Source organism: Nyctereutes procyonoides, unplaced genomic scaffold (assembly GCF_905146905.1).
Source record: "Nyctereutes procyonoides isolate TBG_1078 unplaced genomic scaffold, NYPRO_anot_genome, whole genome shotgun sequence".
Lineage (NCBI taxonomy): Eukaryota > Metazoa > Chordata > Mammalia > Carnivora > Canidae > Nyctereutes > Nyctereutes procyonoides.
Window position 1 is genome coordinate 8,464,088 of NW_026575047.1, and position 18,702 is coordinate 8,482,789.

Consider the following 18,702-nt stretch of genomic DNA (forward strand, 5'->3'; position numbering starts at 1 on the left):
CCAATCTGGCTTGAGCTTATTTCTTTCTGGTGAGGACTGCAGAAAAAAGAAAGGGTGTATCATTTTTACGAGATTAAATTTTTTATTCAGAATAGGGCATATACAGGGACGCCTGGGTGGCTCAGCGGTTGAGCGTCTGCCTTTGGCTGGGGACGTGATCCCAGAGGTCCCTGGATCGAGTCCCACATCAGGCTCCCTGCATGGAGCCTGCTTCTCCATCTGCCTGTGTCTCTGCCTCTTTCTCTGTGTCTCTCATGAATAAATAATAAATACAATCTAAAAAAAAAAAACAAAACAGAAAGAGGCATATATGGTAATCAACTTTATCACAAACATAAAATTCTTCATTGAGAGTAAGGGTTAAAAATTATAATATTTTTGAGCCCTGGCTATAGGACTGAGTTTATAAAGTAACTAGCTTAAGTTCCTCTCCTTAAATATTACTTCAAGAGTCAAGGACAAAGTCTAAACTGGATTCTTAACTGGCCAGTGAATGTCTGATTGTTGGTTCACAAACTGGCCTCTGGACGTGGAGGGCAAGTAGAGACAAAGAGGTCTGTTGGCAGACGGGAAGCTTAATAAACAAGGGGATTTACATACAAGGCTTGTGGTGGGCGACCACAAGATCAGTAGATCTTGCCAGAATCTTAGAAGTTAATCTAGAAGCCTTAATGGGGTTGTTATGTACACCATCCAGATGGTCTCAACAACACATTACTCTTGCAAGGCTGGATATTTGAAAATGGCTCCCACTGTGAGAATGGTGGGAGGATCATATGCCCCAAGGACAGGGAAGGGGGTGAAGAGCTTCTGATTGCCTGGGTCCAGTCTGAGGAGCAACCAGTGGTCACATACTCTTGATAATCTCCTCCGCCAGTGCTGTTATCACCTCTTACAGGCACTACGTTACTCAGTAAGCACCTCTTCCAACGCACATCTTCCATCTTTTAGTAGTCGAAATTTAGAATGGCCAAAGCAAAACAAGTCATGTAAAACTAAAAGCTGATGCAAGGAACACAATTTTGTTTGGCTCTAGGTTATCCAATTTTCCCAAGTCTCCCTCCATCTGGTGTATGGCACTTCGCTAACAAGAAAAGACCCTTATGCTTCCTAGTTATTTTGTGAGCAGATAAAGTTTGTTTATTCAAATGGACATAGGAAATTTTATTCATATATTTAGTCATCAGAAAATATGTCTTGATCATTCTACTTGAATAAATAGATTATGAACTTTATGACTGTGGGCCATACCCTGCTCTAGACACTAGAGATAAATGATGACTGGATGCTAGAGCTTTTTGGGAAACCAGGTTTTGAGGGAGGAGAGAATAAGTGGCCATACTGAGGTGAAGGGTGGATGGGGAGGGTCTGAAGAGAGGGGACCGTGTCATACAGAAAGAGTGGGGAAAGATGGAGACACCAAAAAGATACCCTCTTCTTCCAACTGCCTCAGCTATGACAGATTCCAAAATTAGGTGTTGAATCAACAAATTTTGTCAAGAATTGGTTCCTCTCTAAAAATGAGCCTCATAGCAGGTTTATTATTGAAATTCTTCCCAGTCCTATCGAAGGTGTGGTGGGTAATGGTGGCTTTGGAAACACTTAGAGGTTCTCTCTCATGAGGGGCTTGAATATCATGGTCAAGGGTAAATGGAAAGAGAGGTTCAGATTCTGTTTACAAAAACTACAAACAAATATCAGTTTGATTTGCCTCCTGTTTTAAGTCTTATTTGTTGCTTTGAAATGTTGATTTTTTTGAAGACTATTTTAATTATTTATTCACGAGAGACACGGAGAGAGAAGCAGAGACATAGGCAGAGGGAGAACCAGGCTCCCTGAAGGGAGCCCCATGCGGAACTCAATCCCAGGACCCCGGGATCATGACCCGAGCCAAAGGCAGACGGTCAACCACTGAGCCATCCAGGTGCCCCTGAAATGTCAATTTTGAGGTCTGTGTGTAACCTCTGTGTGTTTGAGGTCTGTGTGTTGTCAGCAGTAAGTCGAAGTAATTCAGTGTTTTCCTCTAAGGGGTGCTGTTTATACAGTCTGGGGCACCAGAATCAAAGTTACCGCCTCTTCCCCCATGTTCTGTGAAGTGCTAGCCAACATTTATATATGGCTCTGCTGCTTTCAGGGGTTGACTGTATGGCCATTTTCTGTTCGCCGTCATGGGGACTGCCTAAGGTACAATGCTGGGCTTCAGAGTCTCATCATGGATTTCTAGGCCATTTTTAATCTCTCATTATCCTTTTTTCTAGGTGACTCAAGGTTTTATAATTTTGAGAAGACTTTTAAGAGTCAAAATATGTGCTCTTACTTATTAATATAATTGCTACTTTATTGCTTAGGGAAAGTTTATGAAAGACATTTATGGAAAAACAGCAGACCAATCCCCAAGAGAAAAATAACATTTTGTTGTGATGGGGATCAGAGGATCCCCAAAATATGCCACTGCAGCATATTGATTATTTTGAACTGAAGTTACTGAAGAAACAGCTGGTACAAGAAAGACATTCTGACCCTCTCCATCCCCTGTGAAAACAAGATATAAATTCCCCGTGGGAAGGGTACCTTCTCTGCACCTGGAGGGGTGAATGCTACTTATCACAATAAATAGGAATTCAGGACTGAGCAGGCTGTATAAACAAACCCTCTAACTTCTTCATTAATTTGCTACCCCAAGCCCCAACTTCTTTGTCTTGTCAATTCTTCACAAATTTATTGTTATCTAAGGTATAAAATCTGCCTGCCTTGGTTACCTTTTTGGAGTGTCCTATGTTTTTGAGCTCCCATATGTACGAAATTCAATTTGTTTTTCTCCTGTTAATCTGTCTTATGTCAATTTATTTTTCTATTTTTATTCTTTATATATATATATATATATATAAAATTTAAATTCAATTAGCCAACACAACCATCATTAGTTTCAGATGTAGTGTATAATTTATCAGTTGCATATAACACTCAAAGCTCATCGAATCACGTGCCCTCCTTAATGCCCGTCCCCCAGTTACCCCATCTCCCCCCGACCTCACCTCCAGCAACCCTCAGCTTGTTTCCCAGAGTTAAGAGTCTCTCATGGTTTGTCTGCCTCTCTGATTTCTTCCCATTCAGTTTCCCCCACCCTCGCCTTCCACCATGATCCTCTGATCTGTTTCTTATATTCTACATATGAGTAAAACCAAATGTTTATTGTCTTTCTCTGATTGACTTATCTCACTCAGCATAATACCATCCCGTTCCAACCACGTTGGTGTAAATGGTAGGTATTCATCCTTCTGATGGGTGAGTGATATTCCATTGTGTGTGTATATATATATTGTGTGTATATATATATATTCCATTGTGTGTGTATGTATACACACACATATGTATATACATACACACATGTATGTGTAATATACATACACACACACATCCTTATTACCCATTCATCTGTTGATGGACATCTCGGCTCCTTCCACAGCTTGGCTATTGTGGACATTGCTGCTGTGAACCTTGCCCCTTTGGATCACCACGTTGGAATCTTAGGAGTAAATACCTAGTAGTCCAGTTGCTGGGTCATAGGGTAGCTTCTATTTTTAACTTCTTGAGGAGCCTCCACACTGTTTTCCAGAGTGGCTGCGCCAGTTTGCATTCCCACCAACGGTGCAAGAGGGCTCCCCTTTCTCTGCATGCTCTTCAACATTTGTTGTTTCCTGTCCTGTTAATTTTAACCATTCCGTCTGGTGTAAGGTGGTATATCTCATTGTGGTTTTGATTTGTATTTCCTTGATGACAAGTGATGTTGAGCATTTTTTCATGTGTCTGTTGGCCATTTGTATGTCTTCTTTGGAATAATGTGTGGTCATGTCATCTGCCTATTTCTTGACTGGATTATTTGATTTTTTTTGTGTTGATTTTTTTTCGTGTTATCTTATATAACTTAGATATTGGCCCTTTATCTAATATGTCATTTGCGGATACCTTCTCCCATTTGGAAGGTTGCCTTTTAGTTTGGTTGACTATTTCCTTTGCTGTGCAGAAGCTTTTTTCTTGATGAAGTCTCAATAGTTCATTTTTGTTTTTGTTTCCCTTGCTTTTGGAGACATGTCTAGCTAGAACTTGCTGCAGTCGAGATTGAAGAGGTTGCTGCCCGTGTTCTCCTCTAGGATGTTCATGGATTCCTGTCTCACATTTTGCTCTTTTATCTGTGTGGAGTCTATTTCTGTGTCTGGCGTAAGAGAATGGTCCAGTTTCATTCTTCTGCACGTGGCTGTCCAATTTTCCCAACACCATTTTTTGAAAAGACTGTCCTTTTTCCGTTGGATATTCTTTCTTGCTTTCTCAAAGATTAGCTGACCATAGAGTTGAGGGTCCATTTCTAGGTTCTCTATTCTGTTGCATTGATCTATGTGTCTGGTTTTGTGCTAGTACCATACTTTCTTGATGATTACAGCTTTGCAGTACAGCTTGAAGTCAGGCATTGTGATGCCATCGGTTTTGGTTTTCTTTTTCACCAACATTCCTCTGGCTGTTTGGGGTCTTTTCTGGTTCCATACAAATTTTAGGATTATTTGTTTCAGCTCTGTGAAAAATGTCAATGGTATTTTGATTGGAATTGCATTGAATATGTAGATTGCTTTGGATACTATAGACATTTTAACAATATTTATTCTTCTAATTCATGAGTATGGGATGTTTTTTCATCTCTTTGTGTCTTCCTCAACTTCTTTCATAAGTGTTCTGTAGTTTTTAGAGTACAGATCCTTTACCTCTTTGGTGCAAGTGTAAATAGGATTGATTCCTTAATTTCTCTTTCTTCAGTCTTAGTGTATAGGAACGCAACTGATTTCCGTGCATTGATTTTTGTATCCTGCCATATAGCTGAATTTCTGTATGAGTTCTAGTGATTTTGTGGTGGAATCTTTTGGGTTTTCCACCTAAAGTATCATGTCATCTGCAAAGAGTGAGATTTTGACTTATTTTTTTGCCAATTTGAATGCTTTTCATTTCTTTTTGTTGTCTGGTTGCTGAGGCTAGGACTTCTAGTACTATGTTGAAGAACATTGGTGAGAGTGGGCATCCTGTCATGTTCCTGACCTTAGGGGAAAAGCTCTCTTTTTCCCCATTGAGGATGACATTTGCTGTGGGCTTTTGTAGATAGCTTTTATGATCCCTACACTGTGGAGAGTTTTAATCAAGAAAGGATGCTGTATTTTTGTCAATGCCTTTTTTCTGCATCAATTGAAAGGATCATATAGTTCTTGTCCTTTTTTTTATTAATATGATGTATCACATTGATCAATTTGTGAATGTTGAACCACCCTCACAGCTCAGGAATAAATCCTACTCAGTTGTGGTGAATAATCGTTTTAATGCACTGTTGGATCCTATTGGCTAGTATCTTGGTGAGAATTTTGGCATCCATGTTCATCAGGGATATTGGTCTGTAATTCTCCTTTTTGGTGGAGTTTTTGTCTGGTTTTGGGATCAAGGTAATGCTGGCCTCATAGAACGAGTTTAGAATTGTTTGTTCCATTTGTATCCTTTGAAACAGCTTCAGAAGAAATAGGTATTAGTTCTTCTTTAAATGTTTGGTAGAATTGCCCTGGGAAGCCATCTGGCCCCGGACTCTTGTTTGTCTGGAGATTTTTGTCTTACATCAATTTAATTATTAGACCAGCCAAAGAACTAGAAGAGGAAAGAAAAGGTTTTTTTCTTTCTTTTTTCCCTGTAGCTGTAAACCATTTTCACTGCAAATCTTGGAGTTCATTTCTTGTGTTTCTTTTACTCTCTATGTTCTTGAATGAATTCAGACTATACTCATGACAGCTTGGTGTTCGTCCTTTCATGAGATGGTATCACTGGACTAAGTTGTATGCCCGTTTTTTAGTGGAAAAAAATTACAAAAAAGAATAATTTATGCTGAGTGTTGTGCTGCTGTGTTCTACATAAGGCGGGAAGGAAGTGGGTTATGAAGGAGTTGCCTATAAGACCATATAAAACCTGGGATCCCTGGGTGGCGCAGCGGTTTGGCGCCTGCCTTTGGCCCAGGGTGCGATCCTGGAGATTCTGGATCGAATCCCACGTCGGGCTCCCAGCGCATGGAGCCTGCTTCTCTCTCTGCCTATGTCTCTGCCTCTCTCTCTCTCTCTCTCTGTGACTATCATAAATAAATAAAAATTAAAAAAAATATATTAAAAAAAAAAGACCATATAAAACCACAAGTATTTGTAGGGGTCTCACAGCATGCTTCCACTGTTTATAGCAAGTTGACTCAAGACTATCTGAATCAGAGAGGGCAAAACTCACTGACTTTTTTTTCTTAAAATAATCCATTTTTTTAGTGTGATGAAATATAACATTTACCGTTTTAACCATTTTTAAGCACACAATTCAGCAGCATCAGTTGTATTCACAGTGTTGTGCAGCCATCCCCATGGCTTCCAAAACTTGTTCATCACTTTCCACCACAACCACTAAATAATAACTCCCCATTTTCCATTTCCCCTGTCCCTGGTAACCTCTAATCTACCTTCTATCTCAATGAATTTGCCTATTCTTGATATTTCATCTAAGTAGACTCATATAACATTTGTCCTTCTGTGTATGACTTATTTTACTTGGCATAATATTTTCAAGGCTCATCCATGTTGCATAAAGTATTGGAACTTCATTTATTTTTATGGATGATTTATCTTCTATTGTATGTATATAGCACATTTTATTTATCTATTCATTTTGTGATAGACTCTTCAGTTGCTTCTACCTTTTGGCTTTTGGGAATAATGCTGTGGGGAACACTGACACGTAATTATAAGTATCAGTTTTCAGTTCTTTTGGGTATATAACTAGGAGTGGAATTGCTGGATTGAATAAATAATGACTCTATGTTTCACAATTTGAGGAAGCACCAAACTGTTTCCATAGCAATAAGCTTGACCTGGCTGTTTGGAAACCATTGATATCATGGGGTTATTTTAGCATCTAGAAGATAATCAATACGTGTATATACTGATTGATGGGCTTGAGGAGATGCCTCTGGCAGTGTATGAGGATGCTGGTTTTCATGTATCCTCACCAGCACTTTTTTTGTTATTGTGATTATGGCAATCCTAGTAGGTTTGAAGTGATGTCTCATGGTTTTGATTTGCATTTACCAGGTGATTAATGGTGCTGAGGATCTTCTCATGTGCTTATTGGCTATTTGTGTGTCTTCTTCGGAAAAGTGTCTATTCAAGTCTTTTGCCCATTTTTAAATGGGTTCGTTTTGTTGTTGTTGAATTGTAAGAGTTCCTTATATTTCTAGAATTAAACCTTTAATGAGATATATGATTTGCAAATACTTTCTCCCACTTGTATTTTTTCCCCACTTTCTTAATAATGTTCTTTGATACACAGAGGGTTTTTTTTTTTTTTTAAGTTTTGTAAAATCCAACTTATCTCCCTTATCTTTTGTTGCTCTTAATTCTGTTTTTATAGTTAAGGATCCATTGCCAAATCTAAGATCACGCAGATTTACCCTCATGTTGTTTTCTAGTGTTATAGTTTTAGCTTCTACATTATATTTAGGTCACGGATCTATTCTGAATTAATTTTTGTATATGATGTGAGGTAGGGGTTCATCTTAATTCTTTTGCATGTGAAATTAAAAAATCAATAATCACTGATTCTTTACTCTTTTCATAATTTTTTTCTTTCATGTCAGTATTTTTAAAACTTTGAGAATTCGTTTTAACCCACTCAGAAAAATAAGACAAAATAGACTTCTCATTACCTCACACTTTAAGAGTTAATTCCATTTCTGACATTTATCTGTCCAGAGAGAAGCTGTATCCACAACTGCTCTTTCTCAGTAGGACCTAAAAAGCACAGCTTCCTTCTCTGAGGGGACTTATGTGTGACAGACAGCTTGTTATGGAATTATAAACTTTTATGGATAACTTGAAATAGAGATTTTCCAGTGTCCTTTAGGGTTAGATAGTCACCTGTACAGTTCCTTCGGAATGTCAGAAATAAGCTTGGTCTGGCTGTTTGGAAACCACTGATATCATGAGGTTATTTTAGCATCCAGACGATAATCAATACATGTATATACTGATTGATGGGTTTGAGGAGATGCCTCTGGCAGCATCTTGGTTCCATTTTGATTTTGACACTCAGCGTCCACGACTGTGTCTGTTCATCTTTCAACAATATTCTTTGCTCAAGGAAATCTGTGGCCTTTCTTTTTCAGGAGAATTTTTACCTTAATGAAGGGTTACAGTTTCTATAGGGAAGCTGCAACCTTCCCAACTCGTTTTATTTCAAGAAAATGTAATGACTATCTATTACTGTTAAGCGTTATGTTAGGCATTGGGAATCCCAAGAAAAATAAGAAAGAGTTCTTGCCCTGGGTTAACTTAACAAATGCAGCAAGGAAGATAGATATGCATGTATTCAGGCTTACTAAATTATTGAAGCCTGAAGATAGTACTTCCCTGAAGTATAAGAGCTGTGCTATTTTATAAGGGTGGGCTTTGGATCCAGAATGTCAAGATTCAGATACTGTGCCTACAATTTGCTGTGTGTTGAGTAGCTGATTACCTAACCTCTCTGAGTCTTAGTTTCCCACTTATAAAATGGAGGTAATCATACCTAACTCAGAGGATTATGACAAGACAAGAGAGATCCAGAGATACGATAGGTAAATGTTCCTTGTTGGCACACAGTAATCACTCAAGAGCTAATATTTATAGAATGCACCATGCAGTTGCAATATCTCTATGGAATTATCTTGAACAACCTATGAGGCAGATACTATCCCCATTTTAGGGGTGGCACTGAGATTTATGAAGGCTAAGTTGTTTGCTCCAGCCCCTCCAGCTAGTGAGTAGTGATACTGGAGTTTGAAGCCAACCCGTCTATTCCCAGAATTTATATCCTTAGCCACTGTTATGTAACGCTTTTCCATTAAACAAGTATGTCCTATAATCACATACTTAAAGGACTAATTTTTGAGACTTAGGATAAGCATGGAAGGCTTCCTGGAGGAATTAGACCTTGAGCTTTGCCTTGAGGTATAATAAAAAAACCTTAGTTATTCTTTCTTTCTAAATTTCAGTGTAAATGCATGGTGTTGTGTTAACATTGTGTGGATTGAGAACAGTATTTTGATTTTTTAAAATGCCCTAGGGTTAAAACTTATCTGCCAGCTTCCTCCTGATATTTATTGAACTCGACGATACTGCATTTCTCTAACCATCACATTTCACTATTCAAGACTATGAACGACAAGCTCCCACAAGGGCTGTGGTGCCAAGGAGAGGATAAGGCTACAGTCCAGGGCCTGTCACTCAGGGTTAGTGCTGTCTTCACCCTCTGCAGGATGCATAAATCATAGGCTAAAAGGGGGCAGAAGTGGAATTGACATCTTTAGAGCTCTCCCTAGTTACCAGTAAATACTCTTAAAATTGGAGAAATGTCAAAAAAAAAAAAAGCCCCAAAACTTTGCAATCTGATAAAAATGACAGCTTATGCTGCTCAAGTGAGAACTTTCCCAAGCTAGAAGTCCATCTGTTTACTTGTTGATAATATTCGGAGCTCGTGATTGTGGGAATTAACCCAATTTGTACCCACTATGACTCTGTGTGAGTATATTCTTCCAAAATGATTGGCAGCACATAATATATCAAGATCTTTTTATTCCTTGTATTAATATAATATGAACTGTGAGGAGATTAAAGTCTCATTTACATAACCTGAGATAAAAGGAGGTGAGATATTGTAATTATCCTTTCAAGCTAAATTTCACTGCTATTTAAATTAACCTATGCGAAGAGCAAGTTAACCCCAAGGAGAGTTCTTGCCCCATGAAATCTACTCGGGAAATCAGGGGCATTTATAAGCTGGTCAATCAATTAGCTATTTGCAATGGAAATGCAGATGAGGACAATGAACTGGGGGCCGCTGTGTTGCTACAGGGCATTTTAATTTTTCTCTGATGGTGTTCTATTTTCATTTGGGCAAAATGGTCAAGATTATTACAGCTGGCCTCACTTTCTTGGTTTTTCAAAGTAGTGAGATGGAAAGAGCAATGATCTGGAGTCAGAAAATATGGGTTTAGGTTTAAGCTCTGCCATTAGCTCTTGGTCGCTAATTCTATGACCATGGAGGGATCTACCCCTCCAAGATCAGTTTGCTTAAATTTCAGAAGGTCTAGATGCTATCTGTATCCAATGCTTGTAAATGCTGTGATTCTCAAAGAAATCTTATGGATGCCCACCAGTAAGATACATAGTTAATCAGATATTTAAAAATCTGCTATGTCATATACTTTAAAAATCTAACGTTAATTAAAAACACTCTGAAGTTTCTGAGTCACAAAAACTAGAATGTCTTAATGTTTGTTTTCATTTTAGCATTAGAAGAAGTAACAGAGAAAAAGGAAGCTAGAGTTGTAGGGTGCTGGAATCTCATTAAAAATTAAGATATTAAAATGAAAGTTAATTATTTTTGTGATCTTGAAAATCACAGTGAAATCCTTTGGGGCTTTATAAGAAAAGAAGTTAAAAAGACACTTGCTTTGGTTGTGTATTCCTGGGAAACAAATCACCCCACAGGTTAATGGCTTAAAATACAAACATTATTTCACAATGGCTGTGGGGCAGGAATCTGGGTGTGGCTTGTCTAGGTGTCTCTGGGTGTATGGTTGGCATCACACTGTCTGCTGGAGCCAGTCTTATCTGAAGGCTCAGTAGGGGGAGGGTTCACGTCTATGCTCACTCTTGTGGCTGTTGGAAGGATTTAGTTTCTTGCAGCCTATTGATTAGAAGCCTCCCCTCTCAATTCTTTGCTTTATGGACTTCATAGGGCAGCTCAAAACAGCAGCTGGATTCTTCACAGTGAGTGAGTTAAAGAAAACGAACACTCAGAACAGCAACTATAGTCTTCTATCATTTGATCTTATAAGAGACATCCCATTACTCATGCTATATTCCATTAATTAGAAGCGTGGCAATAATCTCAACTCACCCTTGGAGGGATTATACGAGGGCATTAAAACCAGGAGGTGAGGATCACTGGGGACATAGTAGAGGCTGTATGCTACAACACTACATATTCTTTCTCCTTATTTATTTCAGGGACATGATGATAGATCTAGAAAAATCTTACTCTGTGCCTTTTACTGGAATGGAAAACAGTAATTTTTACAATTAGATACCATGATTTAGGGAAGGTAAATTCCGGCCCTACCTTAAAGTATGTGAAATACTGGTCATTTCGCTGACTGCAGGGGACTGTGGGTATACCATCATGAATTATCAAATAACATCAAAGTATGAGGGCAAAGCAAAGGTGGGTCAACTTGTAAACTAAGGTAAGGCCTCTAGCTTGGCCGTAGGTGGCTTGTCATCATAGTTTATCAAGCTTTGCTCAGGAGTCACAGGAGTATCTCTCAGCTTTAGTATTATTGTAGCCTTTTATATACTGGGCATCGTGAGGAGAGGTGTTATTCTGGGCCAACCAGCTGAGTGGACACGGTCGTCTCTCTGCCTTCATTAACTGTACTCTTCCCCTTTCTGGTCCTCTCATCTCTGCCAATTCGTGTTGGCAAGAAAAGACATGAAACCAGTAACTTGGAGTCGCATCAAAGTATTAGCTCATCTAGTGATATTTGCATTTTAAGCCTGGCTTCGTGGAGTGAAGGGCTCTGTTCCCTGGTGAAGAAATTTCAGTAAACAGGTGGGAAAGATGTTCTCTCTCTGCGGAGTGCCTGCAGAGGGAAACCGCCTCAATTCGCATTTGGGAGGCAGTGGCCCACCCCTCCGAGAGACGTGAAGTCCTGTTTCTGTTTCCAGCCCAGGATCAGGGAGCAGTGTGCTGAGCTGAAGGTCATTATATTTCTGGGGCACAGCAGATATAACCTCTGTTTCTTGGCATTTAGCTCTGATGCATTGTGAAGGAGAGCAGGAAGGGACAATATTTAATTGCCGGAGGAGAGTTCTGGTCTTTCTTTTGTTCGGCTGAGTGAAGATTCCTGAGAGAGACAGAAACTGTGGGAAATAGTGAATCCGGGGTGGTGGTGGTGGGGGGTGTTTGGCGATGGGGGCAGGCAGGCAGGAAATTGACATAAATTGTAGGTGGTGCATTTCACAATTTTCTTTATTTTCCTTCTTGAGAAGTAGGCATTCCTGTTTCTAGTTTTCAAATGAGAAAATGTGTGCTTAGCAAAATCAGGTGATTTTCTACGTTCTTAAAATGGGGATAATGCTAGCCCTTCTCTCAGAGGGCTGTTGCGAGGATTAAGTGGGCTAACACCTACCAGGGTCTGATAAACGCTTGTTGTTGTTCTCATCACTACGGCTGCTGTTTCACAAGGTCACGTAGTTAGGAATTAGCGGGGGGAAGAATATGAACCGAGGTACCTTGCTCAACCTTTTCTGCTTCCTCTAAAATGAGGAATTTGATAGTTGGCGGTGGGAGGCTGATTCGGGTGGGGGTGGGAGCTGGAAGGGAAGGGAAAGAATCGCAAGTGGTAGGGAAAGAGGCCGTGAGGTGGTTTATGTGACAAGAGCAACTGAGGAGTGTGGGAGTTGATGTAGGCAGACATGAATTGCTGGAGGGTTTTAAAGTCAACTGTGATTTATTTGAATTTGATACGATATTGAATGCCAGGGGAGGATGTTGGGAGGGTGCATTATTTGGTCAAAGCAGGGGTGAGGAGAAAGTTTTAGAGGTTGCATTCTTAGCCACTAATAAGAAAGGGAGGACAGAGGACGAGAGGCTCTTAAAAAAAATAAGCCGAAAAAAAAAGAATAAAAATAAGCCAAGACCCTGGATAGGAGGGAATAATAGCAGGCAGATGATAACTTAAAATGGGCTAAAGAAGAGTTGGGCTGCAGGATGCTGCCTCGGTTTTTGGCCACCCACCTCCCCACCCCTTCTCTCTCCCCTCCCCATCCGTGGGCTCCATAGAGGTAGTGTGGTTGGCACCTGGGCCAGTGCATCAGCACCGTGGGAATGAGTGGTTTTTCACGGAGCCAGAAATCCAGCAAGGCTTGCCAACACATCTCCCCGGGGTTGTGCTTGCCAGTGACGAGGACCAAATGATGGGCAGGGTCCTGCAAAAGCCTGCACGGATGAGCTTGCAGAATTGCAAAAGTAGGATGACTCACAGAGACAGGGCGGTGGTGGCCCGCCTGGGAGGGTGGTGCACAACCCTGATTTGTGGCTGCATGACACGCACTGGGGGACCAGGATGGATTAATGCAAATTAGAAGCAGTGGAAAACTCTGATGGGGAGACAGGGATGCCTGCAGTGACAGAGAGCTCCAGGCTGGAAGGGGCCTATCAAGTAAGCTATGAGTCTGGCCTCTGTTTTGTGGACGAAAGCCATAAATGCTGGGCTCCTGTTCTCTTCTTTGTTTAGGGGAGAAATGTCAACTGCAGTGGCATGAGAAGGGGTGTGATGTCCTGTCTGCATGTGCTGTACTAAATGTGCCCTTTCCAAGGGCGAAACCGCCTTCTGGCATCAGGGCTGCAATTTTTAAGATGCAAGGTCCTGGGGAAAAGTATTATGTTCACTTGTGCCTTCCCGAGGGTCTGCTGGATTGAGTCGGTGACCCCCTCTCCCATCCTCAGTCCCATCCAATTTTTGAGCTAATCCAAACCTGGGTAGAAAATGTCTCAACAACCCTCGCTTCCCTTCCTGGTGGGATCTGGAATGGATCTTGTTGCTTTGGACACAGAATCATGAGCATCAAAGATGAGCCCTTCCACATTCCCTCTGAGGGACCCCGTTTGCTGTTTCTCTGGCTGGTGTCCTGGGAAGCAACAGATCATCAGGAAGCTGCCATCGACATTACCTTTAGTAGAAGTGTTCATGTTGTTACTTGCTGCCCTATTGGATTCTTTCATATATTGGCAACTGCTTGAGCCATTTTATCTCGTGTATATTTTCTCAATTCTTGACACTCCAAGTTAGGCCTTCTTGCCAGTTGCAGGGTGCAGATTGTAGAAATTAGGAAGAGAATGAAAAGGAAAGGGAAGAGCTTGCCCTGGGCTCCCCAATCTCTTTTACAGCACAATAACATTTGCACCGCCCAGACACACCGGGATAAATGAACTAATACATCTGGAGGTTCTGGTCACCACCTTGGGGAACCAAAAGGGTTGATAGTGGACTAGGTTTCCCATTGGTCAAGGAGTTGTGAAATCAATCTAATTGATTAGATCTCAATTAAAAAGAGATAGTTGTGGCTGATATTATCCTGGGCGATATGAGACTCATTTAAAGAATGTGGCCAAAGGCACCTAAAAACTTTCTCCAAGTGAGGGTGTAGAGATTTGGGGCTGTGGTGCTCTGTCCCTGTTTTGATCACCTCTGCCTTTTTTGTTGAAGCCATCTTGCTTGGTTCATTCTTCTTCTTCTTGCTTTTTTAGTTTCCAGTTCTCTCTCTCAACAAACTCTCTCTCCTATCCTCTTAGTCGTAGGCCATTTCTACCAATTTCCATTAGGAGTCCATTCCCATGGCCTGGAATTTTTTCTGCAAGCACATCTTGGGGGGGAGGGGGTGTCTCTTGGGGAATTTTGGAGAGCGGTAAGGGGGGTAAAGCTTGGCCCAGTTGAAACCAATTTTGAATCAGACTACCCAAAATTTGGATCTCAGGTCAGCCACTTATCAGCTTGTCCTATTGGACCCTTTCAGATATTGGCAACTGCTTGGGGTTGCCAATAGGTGAGGAGTGAACTCATTGGAGGGAGGAGCTCCAAGGAGGGAAGTGTCGGAGAACCTCTAACAAACTTCTGTGAGAACTGTTAAACTGTGTCTTTGGGCTGCTGTAACAGAATACCAGAAGCTGGGTGGCTTAAACAATGAAAATTTATTTTTTTATACTACCAGAGGTCAGGAAGTCCAGGATCAAAGTGCTGACAGATTTGGTGCCTGGTGAGAACCCTCTTCTTGGTTCGTACACTGTCATCTCGCTACGTCCTCCCAAGGTGAAGAGAGATTATTTCTCTCGTGTCTCTTCTTCAGGGCACCATTCTCATTTAGGAGGGCTCCACTTTCAAATACCATTGTCCTGGGGATGCACCTTAAAAATTTGGGGGCAAGACACAAACATTCAGCCCATAGCAAACTTTAAGGACAGATTTTGGCTCTACAGCATGCTGAGACTTCAGGCAGACAATCCAGAAAGAGGAAGAAGCTGAGACCAGGTGAGATTAGGGTTAGTGAAAATATGTCGATATCTAAGTGGTATGGAAACATAACTGGGTTTTGTATATTAATTTTGTATCCTGCAACTTTACTGTTGTTTCTTTATCAGTTCCAACAATTTTTTAGTCAAGTCTCTAGGGTTTGTTTCTATATAGAATATCAGGTCATCTGCATATAGAGATGGCTTTATTCCTTCCTTTCTGATTTGGGTATCTTTTATTTCTTTTTTCCTCCAATTGCTCTGGGTAGGACTTGTGGTACTATTAAGAATATAAGTGGTGAGAGTAGATTTCCTTTGTTTTCTCCCTAATTTCATTGTTTATTTATTTAGAGCAAGGGAGGAGGACAAAGGGAGAGGCAGAAGGAGAGAGACAATCTCAAGCAGACTCTGTGCTGAGCATGGGGCCCAATGCAGGGCTTGATCCCATGACCCCGAGATCATGACCTGAGCTGAAGTCAAAGAGTCAGACACTTAATTGACTGAGCCACCCACGTGCCCCTTCTTCCTAATTTTAAAGGGCCATCTAGTATGATACTAGCTGTGGGCTTGTCATATATGGTCTTTATTATATTGAGGTATTTCCGTCTATATCCAGTTTGTTGAGACTTTTTATCATGAATTGATGTTCTAAGATCAATTAATTTACATCAAAGGAGTCAATAATATGGAGGAAATGGTAGTCCCTTCAATAAATGATGCTGGGAAAATGGGACAGTCATGTACAAAAGAATGAAACTAGGGATCCCTAGGTGGCGCAGCGGTTTGGCGCCTGCCTTTGGCCCAGGGCGCGATCCTGGAGACCCGGGATCGAATCCCACATCGGGCTCCCGGTGCATGGAGCCTGCTTCTCCCTCTGCCTGTGTCTCTGCCTCTCTCTCTCTGTGACTATCATAAAAAAATAAAAGTTTAAAAAAAAAAACTATTTAAGAATGAAACTAGAATACCACACCATGCACAAAAATCAAGTCAAAATGGATGAAAGACTTGAACATAAGACCTGAATCTATAAGAATCTTAGAAGAAAATATAAATGATAAGCTCCTTGAAATCAGTCTTGGTAATGATTTTTTGAACTTGACACCAAAAGCAAAGGTGACAAGAGCAAAAATAAACAATTGGCTCTGCATCAGACTAAAAAACTTCCATAAAGTAGAGGAAATCATCAATAAAATGAAAGGCAACATATCGAATGAGGGAGGATATTTATAAATTATGTAGCTGATAAGTGGTTAATATCCAGAATATCTAAAGAACTCATACTCCTCAGTGGCAATCCTCCACCACCCACCACCCCCAACAATCTAATTAAAAATGCGCAGAGGAACTGAATAAACACTTCCTCAAAGAAGACATGCAAATGGCCAAAGGGTAAGTTAAAAGGTGCTCAATATTGCTAATCATCAGAGAAACACAAATTAAAATCTCAGTGAGATCTTGCTTCATACCTGTTAGGATAGCAATCATCAAAAGACAAGAGAGAACAAATGTTGGCAAGTATGTGGAGAAAAGAGAATCCTGTGCCGGGTTGTGAGGATATGAATTTGTGTTGCCACTCTGGAGAACAGTATGGAAGTTCCTCAAAAAAATTAAAAACTGAGCTCTCATCTGATCCAGCAATCCCACTCCTGAGTATACGACCAAAGGAAATGAAAACAGAATCTTGAAGAGATATCTGTGCCCTCATGCTCATGGCAGCATCATTCACAATAGCCAAGACATGGAAACAGTTGGTGCCCATCAATGGATGAAGATAAGATAGACACACACACACACACACACACACACACACACACAGGTACACTGGAATTTACTTAGCCATAAAAAAGGAAATCTTGCCATGTGAGACAACTCGACAGATGGACTTTGAGGATATTATGTTAAATAAAATAGGCCAGACGATGATGAAGACTGCATGGAATCATATCTATGTGGAAGCTTAAAAAAAAAAGTAGAAGAAGAAAGAAGAAGAAGAAGAAGAAGAAGAAGAAGAAGAAGAAGAAGAAGAAGAAGAAGCCACCAAACTCATAGAAACAGAAAGTAGGAAAGAAATGGTTGCCAGAGGCTGGGAGTTGGGGACTATTGGGAGAGTTTGGTAAAAGGGTAAAACTTTCAGCTTATAAATGAATAAGGTCTCAAGATATGATGTAAACCGTGGTGACAACTGTCGATAACATTATCTATGTATGTTACGTTATATGTTATTACATCACATATGTTATTTTATTATACATGAGTTGTATTACATAATTAAAATTTGCTGAAAAGAGGAGGACTTAAGTGTTCTCACACACACACACACACACACACACACACACACAAAAGATAGGTGTGCTGGGTGATGTGTTAGTTACCTAGATGGTGGCACTTTTTCACAACGTATAACATATTCTATGTCATATCATATCACATGATACACACTTTAAATATCTTATAATTTTGTCACTTATACCTTAATAAAGCTGAAGAAAAGGTCCAGTTCCTTATTGCGACATCACACTGTCTCCCTGGCAGCAGCTGGGCCATCAGATCAGTGAAATTACGTCCAATGAACTCTGCTCAAGAATGTAGGCAAGGAGGTAATATGCTTTCAGCATATTTAAACAAAAGGCTGACACTTAATCATGTAAGCTTTAGTTATCTAAAATAAAAAAATCAGGTGGAGTAGACAGAGAGAAAAAAGGAGCCACTGTAATGCTTTGTCATATCAGGTGGTACCCTCAGCAATTACATCAAATAATGAATAGTCACTTTTAATTTTGTCGCACAGGAGGTGACATCAGCCTTTTGCTTCTCTCTCTCGGTAGAGATCTGTTCACTGTCCTGGATCTTTGCAGTATCTCTCAGCTCATGGTTCAGATATAAAATTTACGTTGTGTCCCGTCTGTGGGCTTTGAAGCCTCGATGCTTTTTTCTTAAAACAATATCAAGGACATTAAAATTTCAGTAAGTGAGGTTTCACGGATCCAAATATGTGTTTTCTGCAGCACGATGAGAGTGCTTTTAAATCGATCTGTGAACTGTTTTACAACTGTGTCTATTACAAGCTTATAGACACTTATTCTGAATTTTTTATCTGATATGGGTTGGTCACTTTTGTTCTCTCAATGTGCCTTTTTTTTTTCCTCCGTAAGCTGTATACTTTTTTTCTGGCATAACATCAATTTCTTCAGCATTGCATTTTTGATTTGCCCATGAAATAAAGGCATGTGCTCCTTTCTATCATCCTCCAGAATAATTTTTCTCTTTTTTTTGCATAAAATGCTTTGATTGTTTCTGAAATCATTCTGAGGATCTATAATGTGTCCATTCCATTTTCCCATTGACACGTAGAGAACTTTCTGAAAACACTGAATAGTAAGGATGGTTACAAACCTACAATTTAGTCTCAAAGCCAGAATCAAAATACAAATTCTGCTGAGACATATTCTAAAGGGCATTTCTATTGACTATTAGAATATTTTATTTTAAAAACAGCCACTTTGCTTTTGAATGCTGTGTTTGAACCATTTTTCTAAA